The sequence below is a fragment of the Bos grunniens genome, chromosome 23, assembly GCF_055505025.1.
Source record: "Bos grunniens cultivar Pamir isolate PY7600 chromosome 23, Bosgru_T2T1.0, whole genome shotgun sequence".
In the NCBI taxonomy this organism is placed as follows: Eukaryota; Metazoa; Chordata; class Mammalia; order Artiodactyla; family Bovidae; genus Bos; species Bos grunniens.
Window position 1 is genome coordinate 9,813,840 of NC_141187.1, and position 10,811 is coordinate 9,824,650.

Consider the following 10,811-nt stretch of genomic DNA (forward strand, 5'->3'; position numbering starts at 1 on the left):
GTTTCCCTCATGGCTCAGATGGTGAAAGAATCCACCTGCAATGAGCAGACCTGGGTTTGATCCCTGGGTTGGGAAGATCCTCTGGAGGAGGGCATGGCAACTCACTCCAGTATTCTTGCCTGGAGAAGCCCCATAGACAAAGGTGCCTGGCGGGCTACAGTCCGTGGGGTTGCAAAGAGTCGGACACGACTTGAGCGACTAAGGATATACACAGCACATACTTAACAGTGCAGGGTACAAATCTTAGGTTACAACTCCATGTATTTTTACGCGTGTGTGTAAACCCATGTTAACTGCCATCCAGATTAATAGAGAGAATATGCCCACTGCCCCAGAAGTCTCCTTTTCTGGTCCACGCCCCACGCCCACTCCCAGGTGCAGGCGGTTCTGACTGACGACACCACACGACGTTTTGATTTGTGTCTGGCTCCTTGCCCCCTCCGTCGTCAGGTCTATGAGAATCCCCATCGCAGTCATCTGAACACGACTTGTTCATCCATTTACCAGTTGACGGACATCAAAGTGGTTTCCAGTGTTTATAAATAAAGCTGCTAAGAATAATATTCTTAGACATGTTTCCTGGTCCCTGGGCAGCAGCAGTTTTAAAGCCACCAATGTTGAGATCCACCGACTCTGAGGAAGCCATAAAATCCTGAGGGCTGCTGCAAGAGATGGAAGTCAGGGTCTAGGACCCCCGGGGGCCCCCTGGAGTTCCCCCAGATTGGACAATAATAAATCATGGCTTGTAGAGATTTTCTAGTTGCTGTTCTTTTCCTTTTGAGATTCCAGAGCCTTGAATAAAATCTCCTGGGTCAGAGGGGAGAGAGGGAGTCCTGGGGAGCAGTCCCCTCTGTGGTTAGTATACTAAATCGCTTCAGTAGCGTCCAACTCTTGCGACCCCATGGACTGTAGCCCACCAGGCTCCTCTGTCCATGGGATTTCCCAGGCAAGAATTTTGGAGTGGGTTGCCATTTCCTTCTCCAGGAGATCTTCCTGACCCAGGGATCGAACCCGGGTCTCCTGCATTCCAGGAAGATTCTTTACCATCTGAACCACCAGAGAAGCATGGTGGCCTCTATTTCTGCAGCTCTGGAAACTGGGTAGAGGGCACCCTCTCAGGGCCCAGGCACCAGGACGGCCCTCAGCAGACGCCGTCTAGAATAGCTCCCTAATCCTGTACATGGCACCTCCCACTCCAGCAGAAACCTCCTCAAAAGAGCCATCTGTGCTGCGAGTTTTCATTTATAGCTCCCACGGCATGTGTGAGTTTGTGATCTGTGACTAGAAGGCTGCTGACACATTTCTGGACACACACACACACACACGTCACCCACATCTGTTGTCTTGAGGCTGAGGGTGTGATTTCTCCTCTAAGTGGAGCCCAACCCTCCCCTCCACCCGGGCAAACCTCTCCCACAGTGCCTGCCACCTCTTTGCCTGTCATTGTTGGGGCAGCTCCTCTGACCTCACTTGCCCAAAGCTGCCATGATTATATTTCCTGCATTATTTTATAATGACCAATGTGGAGGTAAAAACAGCACACAGGGTTCAGGGAATGCCACCTGTTGACAGCCTGCTGGATCTGTGGCCTGCGGAGGTGATCCATGCTGCTTATCAAATTGTCACCTGTAAACCTCTAAGCATTTCTTCTGCTCCCTTGTTTTCTTTTTCACAGTCTTTGAGTATCCCTTTTACAGCTGGAAAAGCAGAAGCATGGGAAGGTTTGGAATCTCAGCTCCACAAGGGCAGGGATTTCCGCCTGAGGTGCTCGCGGCTAGAGCCCCAGCAGCCTGGGACAGTGCGTGGCATGCAGGAGAGGCTTGGTAAAGATTTCTGAAGGGAACGAATGAAGCTTGTGATGCATTTTGCTTTGGAAATGCCTGTCTCAGTATCCTCTTCCTGGACTTCCCTGGTGGTCCAGCGGTTAAGACTCCACACTTCCAATGCAGGGGGCACAGGTTCAATCCCTGGTCGGGGAAGTTCTGCATGCTGTGCCATACAGCCAAAAAAACCCCCAAAGTAAAATCAATATCCTCTTCCTGCTGGACCTCCTTCCTCAGCACAGTCCATCAGGACCAGCAGGGCAGCCACACTTTCCTCCCCGGCCCATCAGAGCCTCTTTACCTCTGCAACTGAGAGCACAGACTCCAGAGCTACACCGCCTGCTGCGGCCTCTGCCACTTTGTATCGGTGGGGCCTTGGGCGAATCTCTTAGCCTCTCCCTGCCTTGGTTTCATCCTCTCTTTGCTGGAAATAACAATGGTACTAACATGGTGGAGTTGTGGGGAAGACTAAAAGAGTTTGTATAAATGATGCATTTGGAGCTGTGCCTTTTGCACATGGCAGATGCTCAAGAGAAGTTACTTATCAGTATTACTTTATTTTTTTTAGCTTTGTTTAAAAAAAACTTAACTGAAGACTCTTTGGTTTACAGCGTGTATTGTGTCGGCTTCTGCCAAACATCAACAAGTATTGTTTTAAATAGAAAATAAACTTTCCCCTTTGCTTTAATGAGGTATGACTGACAAATAAACATTGTATATATTTAAGGTTTGTGGCCTGATCGTGTGGTATCTTTTCTGAAAGGTCTTTACAAATCTTTTGCCCATTTAAATTTTAAGTTGTGTTAAATATATACACCATACAATTTACCATCTTTTTAAAAAATACATTTTAAAGGATATTTATTTTTTTATTAATGATTTATTTGGCTGTGCCATGTCTTCGTTGAGGTACATGGCATCTTTAACTGCAGCACTCGAACTCACAGCTGTGGCATGTGGGACCTAGTTCCCTGACCAGGAATCAGACCTGGGCCCCTGTGTTGGGAGCACAGAGTCCTAGCCACTGGACCATCAGGGAAGTGTCTAGTTTTTCTGTGCTGTGTAACGTGTTATCACAAATGCGGTGGGCGAAAACACACGTGCATTATCTCTGAGCTTCCATAGGTCAGAGGCCTGGGCACCCCTGAGCTGATCCTCCACGCAGAGCCTCACTCACAGCTGCAATTAACATGTTGTCAGGCTGCATTTTTGTCTGGAGGCTCGACTGGGGAAGAATCTACTTCTAAGTTCATTCTGGCTGTTGATTCATTTCCTCGCAGCTGCAAAACTGTGGGCCCCAGTATTTCCTGGCCATTGCTTTAAATTCTAGAAGCTACCCCAAATTTCTTGTCATGTGGCGCTCTCCATAGGTTGTTCACAGCCTGGCTGTTTTCTTATTTAAGGCTAATAGGGGAAGGACTTTCCCTGGTGGTCCAGCAATTAAGGCTCCATGCTCCCAATGCGGGGGGCCCAGGTTCGATCCCAGGTCAGGGAACTAGATCCTGCATGCCACAACTAAGAGCCCACAAGCTGCAACCAAGACCCACCAGCAGAGTCAAGTAAATAAATATCTTTAAAATAAATAAACAAATATTTTGTAAGACGACCAATAGAGGAGTCTCCCCTTGCATGTGCTAAGATGGAGTTTTAGATAACAAAAGATGGTTATGGGGCTGCCATCCCATCACCTTGGCCAGATTCTACGACCTGCAAGTTGCAGGTTATACCCACCCTCGGGGGAAGGGATTATATAAGGGCACAACTCACTGGGGGGGTCAGTTAGGGTATGTTGACCATTCTCCCCATGTCTCCCTGTTTACAGTTAATTTGTTGGACTATCTGGGCTGTTTGACCGGTGGAGTCTCCTCGGTCTAGATTTTGCTGACTGCACACACAGTGCAGTTCAACCTGCTCCTTCGTCGCCTGCATTTCTGGCAAACTGGCAGCTGGGCCCAGAGTGCTGACCGGGCTCTGGTTGGATCCCTCAGGCCACATTCCAGGCGGCGGTGCGGGCTTCCCTCAGCAGGCACACCATGTCTGGCTGCCTCTCTTTTGGTGATGTTAGCAGTCGTGGCTGCTCAGTGCTTGTACCAGTTAATTCACAGAGGGTAGCAAAATGGTGATTCTATTATTTCATTTATTGGTGGAAATCATTTTTAAAGCAATGCTTCCTGTCATCTTTATTTGGTTACCCGGTGGCATAGGTCATATAAGGAAGACAGGATAAATGCTTGATTCATTTCTTTTATTTACCAGTTTCTAAGATAATAAATAGCTTTCCTATCAAGAGGACCAAATTAATTTTTAATAGCATTATGAACTTATGGGCTTCCCTGGTGGCTCAGTCTGTAAAGAATCTGTTGCAATGCAGGAGATGCCGGTTTGATCCCTCGGTTGTGAAGATCCCCTGGAGAAGGTAATGGCAAACCCACGTCAGTATTCTCCCATAGATGGAGGAGCCTGGCAGGCTACAGTCCATGGGCTCACAAACAGCCACAACTTGGCGACTAGAGCACCGCCAGCAAGAACCTATAGATTAAAACATATTTGATTGATTTGAATCCCTTGCCATTGTTATCATAATTAAAGCTCACATGGGCCAGTGGGAGTCGCTTCAAACTGGTTTCTTTTTGACATCCTGCTAGTCTTCAAGCACTTCCTGCTAGCTGCTGCATCAAGGTAGTCCAGTCTTCTTTTGTCCTTTAAACCTTCCTGCTCTAGACTTGAAACCAGGCATTTTTCCAAGAAGCCCTGACTTTAAAAAAGTTTCTTCTTTCTTTTTTAAAAATATTTATGTCTTTGGCTGTGTTGGGTCTTAGTTGCGGCACTTGGGATTTTCCTCATGTCAGGCAGGGTCTTTGGTCATGGTGGATGAGTACTCTACTGGCAGTGCTGGGTTCCAGCCCATGTGGGCTTAGCTGCTCGACCAGGGATCAAACCCACATCCCCTACGCTGCAAGAAGTCTTAACCACTGGGCCAATAAGGAATTCCCCTTTTCCTCTTTCTTTTTTTTTTTTTTTTTTACTGTGACGCTTTGCGCCACCTTTTCCAAGGCCCTTCCCGCCCTTGCCGCGTCCAGACATGGTAAAGCTGCCAAGAGAACTTCCAAAACAGCCTCTTTTTTTTTAAATAAAATTTCCCGACTTCTTTTCATAGGAAATGTTATTTCAAAACCACAGTTTGGGTTCTGGGGTGCTCATTGCTGTAGAGTTGATCATTATGTCTTGCTTTCTGGCGGCCAGAACTAGCAAATGTATAGAATCCCTTGTGAGCTCCTCCGGTATGAGCAAAGAAAGCTGGCGTGCGGGACCTGAGAGGCAATCAATTCATCACTGGCACAACTAAGGTTTTCTGGCCCTTCCCTTTCCTTCATTTCTGCAGCTCCATTTCATTCACAGTCAGCAGTTTCTCCCTGGGACAGGGAGACTTGGAGGGGCTCTTTCAGGAGTTTATAGCAGCTGGATGGCTCAGCCCCTCCAAGCCCCTTGCTCTGAGACACACCCCAGTGTCACCTGCTCTTCCCAAACTGGCCACCATGCTTTACCAGAAATATCTGTTGCTTATTTTGGGGTGTTCCTGTTCTCGGGTCACCAGATGCAGCCCCCGGCCCCTGCCCGCCTTGATCTTGTTCTGCTTCTGCCCTCACAGATGCAAGTCTTGCGGCTCTCCCTGCGTTGTCTCCACCCTTGTATTTTAAGCTTCATGGAGACAGCTTATCACCCAATGTGTTGTTAACCTTGCCTCTGGTTTTGGGCCACAGCTAGGGTCATTCGCTCAGCTGGTGGCTGGGCTAGCCTGGAAGGTCCAGAGGACCCCCCTTGGCATTTCCCCCACGTGGCCTCCCTTTCCCCACGTGGTGGCTCACATTCAGTCACTTAAGCTTCTTTAAACCCACTCCAGTGTTCTTGCCTGGAGAATCCCAGAGACAGGGGAGCCTGGTGGGCTGCCATCTATGGGGTCGCACAGAGTCGGACACGACTGAAGCTACTTAGCAGCAGCAGCAGCAGCAGCAAAGCATCATGGTGGCTTCCCAGAGAGAACAGAAGCAGAAGCTGCTAGGTCTCCTAAAAGCCACTCCCATCCCAATGGCTGGATCAAAGCAAGTCACAAGACCCGCCCAGATTTCAGGGGAGGGAGACAGGCCCCACCCCCGATGGGAGGTGCCTGTAGGGAGGAATGGGTGGGGCCATCTTTGGAGATTCCGAGTCAGGCTGGTCTGAACTGGAGCCCAAGCTGAGGCCTTAGGAGACTGGGACCAACTAAAGTCTGCACCAGCCGCTGAGCGGTGGAGTGGGGCAGCGGGGACGGGTGAGTGGCCTCCAGTCTCAGGAAGGAATTCCAGTGTTTGACTCTGCGGAACTCCACCCAGTATTTAGAGTTTCCACCTGGAGCTGCAGGGCACAGGGGGATGGGTGGTGCCCTCCTTCGCCCTCAGGGTTGGAGCTGTGGAAAGAAAAGGGATTAGCTTTTTCATCTTTCCGCCCTGCCCCTGTCACTTGCAGGCCCTGGAGGGCTGGCAGGACATATGGCCCTGCCAGTGGTAAATTGAGCCGGGAGTCCTGCCAGGGAGGGCCAGATGGAGCAGGAAGAAGACACAGATCAACCCTGCGGCGAAGGCTCCCGGGTGGCATTGCAGCTCTGCGGGCCCATTCCACTGGCCTTGGAGCATCCACGCTGGGCCCCCTCCCTTGCTCAGGCCGCCTGGCAGAATAGCCTCTTGCGGTCTGCAGGGCCGAGACAGCTGAAGGGGAAGGCGGATGATTCAGAGACCTGTAAGGGCCTATCCAACAGTCACGAGTCTGTTCCCACCTTGCTCCTCTCCCCGCGTGGGGCTGAGCCTCCTGGCTGAGTGTGGAAACAAGTCAGCCTGGAGCTCTGACATTGTGATGGACAGAAGGCAGGGCATTTTCCCCTCTGATGCCTCAGCGTTTTTTCTGTGGCTGGCTGGAAGTGCCCGCCAGCCTGATGCCACGTGGCAGTTCCACGGCCTCAGCGATAGAAGTGGATGTCAGCAAATCGGAGAGCTGTTCCAGCTGTCTTCCTTGCCTTCAAGGTGAAGATTTGACTTTCTGCCTCCAGGCAAATTCCACAGGCTCTGTTTCTCATCCTTAAGAAGCAGAAATGGGGAGTTCCGCCTGCCAGAACTCCCCAGATAGCTTTGCTGATGTCAGGAGGATCTGAGGGTGCAAAGATGAGCGTGGATGAGTCCCATGAACTGTGGCACCTCCATGCTCCCTGTGTGTGTCATCTCTTGGGGCTTGTTCCCTGCCCCTCCCCCGTACCAGGTGTCATTGAGTTGTTTTGAACAGGGAAACATCTTACAGCTTTGATTCTCACAGTGTAACCCAGGTGCCACCAGGGAATCACATGGGGAGCTTTACAAAATGTCAGTTTCCAAATCAAAACCACCAATGAAAGGGATAGAATACAGGTAGCTGTAGAAGTCCCAGTAGGGGACTAAGAGGGAAACCTAGGGAACTTTGGGAGACCGCTGTGAGTTAATGGTCCCTTAAAGAAAGGTACAGGAATGTTGTGGAGTGAAGCAGGCTTGCTTAACTATAATATAAAGCCATAAATAAAAGCACGAGATATGCCCCAGGCCATTTGTTGTTTGGGGCTTCCCAGGTGACTTCCCTGGTGGCTCAGACAGTGAAGAATCTGCCTGCAGTGTGATAGACCTGGGTTCGACCCTTGGGTTGGGAGGATCCCCTGGAGGAGGGCTTGGCAACCCACTCCAGTATTCTTGCCTGGAGAATCCCTATGGACAGAGGAGCCTGGAGGGCTGCAGTCCATGAGGTCACAAAGAGTTGGACACGACTGAGTAACTAAGCATAGCACAGGTGGCTCAGTGGTAAAGAACCTGCCTGCCAGTGCAGGACACACAGGAGACGCAGCTTCAATCCCTAGGTTGGGAAGATCCCTTGGAGGAGGAAATGGCAACCCACTCCAGTATTCTTGCCTGGAGAATCCCATGGACAGTGGAGTCTGATGGTCTGTAGTTGCAGAGTCTGACACAACTGAGCGACTGTGAGCGACTGAGCACGTATTTTTTGTTCTTTCATCTCAAAGGTGTTTCCAGTTCTTTTGTGACCCCGTGGACTGGGGCCTGTCAGGCTCCTCTGTCTCTGGGATTCTCCAGGCAAGCATACTGGAGTGGGTTGCCATTCCCTTCTCCAGGGGATCTTCCCAACCCAGGGATCAAATTGGCGTCTCCTGTATTTGCAACCAGATTTTTTACCACTAAGCCACTAGGTAAGTCCCATTAGATGAAAGAAAAATGTCACCACCTTTCTAATGATTTGAATAATTGACCTAAGGTCAGACACCCTCCTGCCCAGCACAATGGAGGAGATAGTGATATAAGCCTGCATGGATGGGTGTTAAGTTGCTTCAGTCATGCACGATATTTTGCAACCCTATGTAGCCTGCCATGTGCCTTTGTCCTGAGATTCTTCAGGCAAAAATACTGGAGTGGGTTGCCATACCCTCCTCCAGGGGATCTTCTGGACCCAGGGGTCAAACCCACATCTCTTATGTCTGTTGCATTGGTAGGCAGGTTCTTTACCATTAGGGCCACCTCGCAAGCCCTATGTAGGCCTGACGTCTACTCACAGAGGTAGTCTTTCCCCCTCCCACACATTCCTTTTACTGTAAAATTGCAGCCCACATAATCCTCGGAGCACAGCTCCCTCGCCTGCCTGCTTGCATCTCTTGTGAGAGTCTTATACTAATAAATCTACTTTTTGCCTGTCACTTTGCCTCTTGCTGAGTTCCTTCTGCACTGAGACACAAAGAACCTGAGCCTCAGTCAGTCCAGACATCAGGTGAGTGATTCTAATGAAAAGATCATGAATTCAAGACCCAGTCCGAGTTTTGGCTGGGTTCGAGTCCTGGCACATGGGTTCAAGTCCCTATGTGAGGTATGCGATTTCACCATGAGATAACACCTGACACCCATTAGGATGGTTACTATTTTAAGAAAAATAACAACAGTGTGTGTGGAGTAATGGGAACCCAGGTGCATTGTTGGTGATGATGTAAAATGGGGCAGCCCCTATAGAGATACAGTATGGAGGTTTCTTGAAATATTAAAAATAGGATTACCCTATGATTTAGCAATCCTATTCTTGGGCATATACCCAAAAGAATTGAAAGCAGGCTCTCAAAGAGACATTTGTACACCCATGTTCATTCCAGTATTATTCACAATAGCCAAGAAGTGGAAGCAGCCCGTATGGTCATCAGTGGATGAATGGCTAAAGAAGAAGTGGTAAGTATGTATGTGATGGGATATCATGCAGCTTTTAAAAGAAGGAAATTCTGTCACGTGCCACAGCACAGATGAACCTCAAGGACATTAGGCCAGTCACAAAAGGACAAATACTGTATGATTCCTCTCATAGGAAGTACCTGGAGTAGTCAAAATCATAGAAACAGAAAATAGAATGGTGGTTGCCAAGGGCTTCCCAGGTGGCGCAGTTGGTGAAGAACCCAGCTGCCAATGCAGGAGACTTGGGTTCAATCCCTGGGTTGGGAATATCCCCTGGAGAAGGAAATGGCAACCTAACCCACTCCAGTATTCTTGCCTGCAGAATCCCATGGACAGAGGAGCCTGGCAGGCTACAGCCCATGGGGTCACAAAGAGTTAGACACGACTGAGCTCACACGCACAGGTACAGAGTTTCAGTTTTGCAAGATGGAAGAGTTCTCGAGATTTATTGCACAACAGTGTAAACATACTTAACACTACTGAACTTAACACTTAATGAAGATGGTAAAGTTAATGTTGTGTGTGTGTTTTTACCACAACGTTTTTTTTTTTTTTTTTTTTTCTCTCTCTCTCTCTCTCTCTTCTTTAAAGGGAGCTAATTTCCATTTGGAAATACAAACATTAAAAAAAAAGCGGGGGGAGGGGCAGATTCCTGGGCTTTGCCAGATCTTCAGAATCATAATCCCTACAGAAGACCCTCAAGAAGCTGCCTTTTAAACAAATCCTCAAGTAATTCTTAAGCCCAGTAATATTTCTTGTCTTAGAGGTCATGCTTAAGAAAACTGGCTCTGGAGGGAGCTTCCCTTGTGGCCCAGTGGCTAAGCCTCCATACCCCTGGTGCGAGGGGTCAGGGTTTGATTCCTAGTGAGGGAACTAGATCCTGCAGCTGCAACTAAAGGTCCCACAACCTAAGACCTGGCGCAGCCAAATAAATAAAAATAAGTTTATATTTAAACAAAAGAAAACAGGCTTGAACTCAAACTGTCAGGCCACCAAAGCAACCCTGGAGAAACACCTTGCTTTCTCCGTGCCTTGGTTTTCTCACCTGCCTAATGGGATTCACGGGAGTGTTGTGAGGATTCAATTAGTTAATAATCACAAAGCTTTTGATCCACGTGTATATCATGGTTATCCAAATCAAGTGCCCCCTTTTGCCTGAATGGAACTGAGGCCAGGGAGGTGCCCGGTCTAAGCTGTCTCCTCTGTGCAGCGCCAGCGTCAGGAGGAGCCGCCTCCCAGGCCACAGTCACGGGGGCCTCGGTCCCTGGGGGCCAGGCCCAGGGTCGGGAGTTCTCAGCTCCTTCCTTGACTCGCTCCGTTGCATGTGGGGCGCAGGGGACAAAGTGGGGTGAAGGGGACAGATGAGGCTCCGCCACTGTGTCCTGCCCAGTTGCAGGGCCGCTGCAGCTTCGGCCATCGGGGAATAGGACCCCAGAGACAGAGCGGAGAGAAGGAAGTGCCACACTCTCCTTCCCAGACCAGACCCCAAGTTTCCAGGAGAAAAGTCCTTCCCTTCAGGAGGTGGAGGCGCCTCCACCCACTGTTTGTGGAGCCCCGACTCTGTCCTCCTAGTATTGCTCATCCTTCTGACAACACAACAAAGTGACCCCATTTGGCCCATTTTTCAGATGGGAAGGCTGAGCCTGGGGGGAGTCCGCTGGGGCCCAGGCTCCCTCTCACGCAGTCAGCCCATGGCAGAATTGGGGTGAGGGCTCAG

General features: G+C 49.6%; 1 long non-coding RNA gene across 1 annotated transcript; it reads left to right on the top strand.

The window, feature by feature from the left end:
• The first annotated feature begins 4,665 nt into the window (after positions 1-4,665).
• LOC147346618 (uncharacterized) lies at positions 4,666-8,571 on the top strand. Its single transcript, XR_015153023.1, has 2 exons — positions 4,666-6,132; positions 6,327-8,571. It is a non-coding gene; the product is annotated as an uncharacterized LOC147346618 (long non-coding RNA).
• Positions 8,572-10,811: the final 2,240 nt, after the last annotated feature.